The sequence below is a fragment of the Schistocerca americana genome, unplaced genomic scaffold, assembly GCF_021461395.2.
Source record: "Schistocerca americana isolate TAMUIC-IGC-003095 unplaced genomic scaffold, iqSchAmer2.1 HiC_scaffold_141, whole genome shotgun sequence".
NCBI lineage: Eukaryota > Metazoa > Arthropoda > Insecta > Orthoptera > Acrididae > Schistocerca > Schistocerca americana.
The window spans coordinates 207,501-212,500 of NW_025725491.1; positions in this window are offsets into that span (position 1 = coordinate 207,501).

Consider the following 5,000-nt stretch of genomic DNA (forward strand, 5'->3'; position numbering starts at 1 on the left):
TATCGGTATTGACGACTAGACTGATTCCTTATAATCATTTGCCATACACCGGTGGAAGCTGCCGAGACGAGTAACTACATGGCGGCCTCGCCGTGTCACTAATGTACAGAGATACAACAGTTTCGACTGGAACCGGATGAAACGTATACACGGCGCTGATTAGTAATAGATAGAGCCATCAAAATACAGATAATGTATACAACTGTCCGTATACATGCTGAAAGACTCTGCTCACAATCACAACCACACGTCAGCCAGACACTCTTATCACGCACTACTCTCTGCCTGTAACAGGCACAGAGACAATATGTAAGCACCAGCATGGAACAACACCCAGTGCATCCTCTCCGCCACATTAGACTATCCACACTATCATAACCAGACCGGGAGGTCCACTCACAAAACAGAATATCCCACCCTTCCGACAACCACCATTGCTCAGCTAAGCCACCAACACCCACACATGTCCTACACAGGGGTACACCCAACATCACAATACTGCCTCCTGTCACAGCACACAAACAATGGCAGGAATGAAAGACACAGGTCTGCCACAAGCATGGAATCAGAGCGCCGCCTGTTATGAGCCAAAGGTGCACCCTGACGTGGCAAATCAGATGATGCCGCAGTCATTTACTTACGATAATCACAATCAACAAACCGGCCCCCCCCCCCCCAAAACACCTTTCCTTACAACAATGTGTACCTTAACCTAACCCGTATTGTGCCTTAACCTAACCCATATTGTGCCTTAACCTAACCCGTATTGTGCCTTAACCTAACCCGTATTGTCCCTTAACCTAACCCGTATTGTGCCTTAACCTAACCCGTATTGTGCCTTAACCTAACCCGTATTGTGCCTTAACCTAACCCGTATTGTGCCTTAACCTAACCCGTATTGTGCCTTAACCTAACCCACGTTGTGCCTTAACCTAACCCACGTTGTGCCTTAACCTAACCCACGTTGTGCCTTAACCTAACCCACGTTGTGCCTTAACCTAACCCACGTTGTGCCTTAACCTAACCCACGTTGTGCCTTAACCTAACCCACGTTGTGCCTTAACCTAACCCGTATTGTGCCTTAACCTAACCCGTATTGTGCCTTAACCTAACCCGTATTGTGCCTTAACCTAACCCGTATTGTGCCTTAACCTAACCCGTATTGTGCCTTAACCTAACCCGTATTGTGCCTTAACCTAACCCGTATTGTGCCTTAACCTAACCCGTATTGTGCCTTAACCTAACCCGTATTGTGCCTTAACCTAACCCGTATTGTGCCTTAACCTAACCCACGTTGTGCCTTAACCTAACCCACGTTGTGCCTTAACCTAACCCACGTTGTGCCTTAACCTAACCCACGTTGTGCCTTAACCTAACCCACGTTGTGCCTTAACCTAACCCACGTTGTGCCTTAACCTAACCCACGTTGTGCCTTAACCTAACCCACGTTGTGCCTTAACCTAACCCACGTTGTGCCTTAACCTAACCCATATTGTGCCTTAACCTAACCCATATTGTGCCTTAACCTAACCCATATTGTGCCTTAACCTAACCCATATTGTGCCTTAACCTAACCCATATTGTGCCTTAACCTAACCCATATTGTGCCTTAACCTAACCCATATTGTGCCTTAACCTAACCCATATTGTGCCTTAACCTAACCCATATTGTGCCTTAACCTAACCCATATTGTGCCTTAACCTAACCCATATTGTGCCTTAACCTAACCCATATTGTGCCTTAACCTAACCCATATTGTGCCTTAACCTAACCCATATTGTGCCTTAACCTAACCCGTATTGTGCCTTAACCTAACCCGTATTGTGCCTTAACCTAACCCGTATTGTACCTTAACCTAACCCGTATTGTGCCTTAACCTAACCCGTATTGTGCCTTAACCTAACCCGTATTGTGCCTTAACCTAACCCGTATTGTGCCTTAACCTAACCCGTATTGTGCCTTAACCTAACCCGTATTGTGCCTTAACCTAACCCGTATTGTGCCTTAACCTAACCCGTATTGTGCCTTAACCTAACCCGTATTGTGCCTTAACCTAACCCGTATTGTGCCTTAACCTAACCCGTATTGTGCCTTAACCTAACCCGTATTGTGCCTTAACCTAACCCGTATTGTGCCTTAACCTAACCCACGTTGTGCCTTAACCTAACCCACGTTGTGCCTTAACCTAACCCACGTTGTGCCTTAACCTAACCCACGTTGTGCCTTAACCTAACCCACGTTGTGCCTTAACCTAACCCACGTTGTGCCTTAACCTAACCCACGTTGTGCCTTAACCTAACCCACGTTGTGCCTTAACCTAACCCACGTTGTGCCTTAACCTAACCCACGTTGTGCCTTAACCTAACCCATATTGTGCCTTAACCTAACCCATATTGTGCCTTAACCTAACCCATATTGTGCCTTAACCTAACCCATATTGTGCCTTAACCTAACCCATATTGTGCCTTAACCTAACCCATATTGTGCCTTAACCTAACCCATATTGTGCCTTAACCTAACCCATATTGTGCCTTAACCTAACCCATATTGTGCCTTAACCTAACCCATATTGTGCCTTAACCTAACCCATATTGTGCCTTAACCTAACCCATATTGTGCCTTAACCTAACCCATATTGTGCCTTAACCTAACCCATATTGTGCCTTAACCTAACCCATATTGTGCCTTAACCTAACCCATATTGTGCCTTAACCTAACCCATATTGTGCCTTAACCTAACCCATATTGTGCCTTAACCTAACCCATATTGTGCCTTAACCTAACCCATATTGTGCCTTAACCTAACCCATATTGTGCCTTAACCTAACCCATATTGTGCCTTAACCTAACCCATATTGTGCCTTAACCTAACCCATATTGTGCCTTAACCTAACCCATATTGTGCCTTAACCTAACCCATATTGTGCCTTAACCTAACCCATATTGTGCCTTAACCTAACCCATATTGTGCCTTAACCTAACCCATATTGTGCCTTAACCTAACCTATATTGCGCCTTAACCTAACCCATGTTGCGCCTTAACCTAACCTATGTTGCGCCTTAACCTAACCTATGTTGCGCCTTAACCTAACCTACGTTGCGCCTTAACCTAACCTATATTGCGCCTTAACCTAACCTATATTGCGCCTTAACCTAACCTATATTGCGCCTTAACCTAACCTATATTGCGCCTTAACCTAACCTATATTGCGCCTTAACCTAACCTATATTGCGCCTTAACCTAACCTACGTTGCGCCTTAACCTAACCCACGTTGCGCCTTAACCTAACCCACGTTGCGCCTTAACCCAACCCACGTTGCGCCTTAACCCAACCCACGTTGCGCCTTAACCCAACCCACGTTGGGCCTTAACCCAACCCACGTTGCGCCTTAACCCAACCCACGTTGGGCCTTAACCCAACACACGTTGGGCCTTAACCCAACACACGTTGGGCCTTAACCCAACACACGTTGGGCCTTAACCCAACACACGTTGGGCCTTAACCCAACACACGTTGGGCCTTAACCCAACACACGTTGGGCCTTAACCCAACACACGTTGGGCCTTAACCCAACACACGTTGGGCCTTAACCCAACACACGTTGGGCCTTAACCCAACACACGTTGGGCCTTAACCCAACACACGTTGGGCCTTAACCCAACACACGTTGGGCCTTAACCCAACACACGTTGGGCCTTAACCCAACACACGTTGGGCCTTAACCCGCTCTGTAATTGTCATACGACGCGTTAAATTAGTGTAGTGTTGCCTAACTGCAACCCCCGCAATATAGTTTGCTACTCGCACTGCCTGGTCCCCAGTGTATCGCTTCATGTTAAACACCTTGCAGCGATACACTGTAATGTGGATGGCAGCAGGACGTACATGCTCAATGCCCTTCGCAGTTGTTCATTGGCATTCGCATGGCGAAGCACTTAGCCTACGCTGTGGTACGGCCTGTGTCAACTGTCCGCTGATGTTGTACGTCCAAATCACACACTGTACTGCACATTGGTCCTCATGTACTGAATGATACATCGTGGTACATGTGACCGTACAACGACTGCGCCAACAACGGCGAACCATGCGGTCCAACTGTTGTGCACTCAGCTATGTGTCGTCTCCCTATAAGAGCCGGATTGCAGTGTGGTATGCCCTGGATGGCGATCAGCATGAGCCGTCTGTTGATGTAGTGGCGCGTGTTGTCAGACGTAGTCGTCTCTTCTCACACACCGTGACAGCATGGTGCACTGCGTTCCACATCTGCGACATGCGACAGAGGCCGGTTGACAGTCGTTCGCGCAATGGACATCGCATACGTACGGGGGCCACCTTCCACGTGTTCGCGAAGCGTGCACATGTTGTTGCGTGTATGTGGGCAGACATAGTGTGTCGTGACACCTGACACAGGCATGCAACAATCGTTGAATTTGCAAATGGCGATGGACGTCTACGTTTGCTGGTGACGTTACGCAAATGAACAACTGGTAAACCGTTGTGGTGCGGTTGTTCTCGCTAGAGGTGAATCAGTGATGGCGACGATCGGTTGAGCTACCAACCGGTTGTTTCAGCGATACCCACCATGCCCACGAACGTGAATGGCATGTGGGTGTGAAGCGATACGCGGCGGTGGCTGGGTGGGACCGTCCCCGGCCGGTGAGGGGGGGCCTCCCGGCGTGCTGGCCGCGCGGTGCGTGGGCGCACGCGCTACAGCCGGCTGGTGGGGGCGGCCAGTGGCAGGCGCGCCGGCCGACGGAGGCGGCAGGCGGCGCAGCTGCGCGCCGGCGCACCCTGCACGCGGCGCCGTGCGGCCAAAGTAGGTCCTCGCGGGCCCGGTGCGAAGCGCGGTGGACATCTGCAGTGTGCTGGTCCGATTGAGGACTGTGTGCGCTGAGGATGCGCCGCCGCCCGGCGCTCGGCGCCGCGACGCCGTCTGCTGCTCGGTCGCCTCTGCGGTTCTCGCAGGTGGTTTGTATCGCAGCTGTGCGGACGTGTTG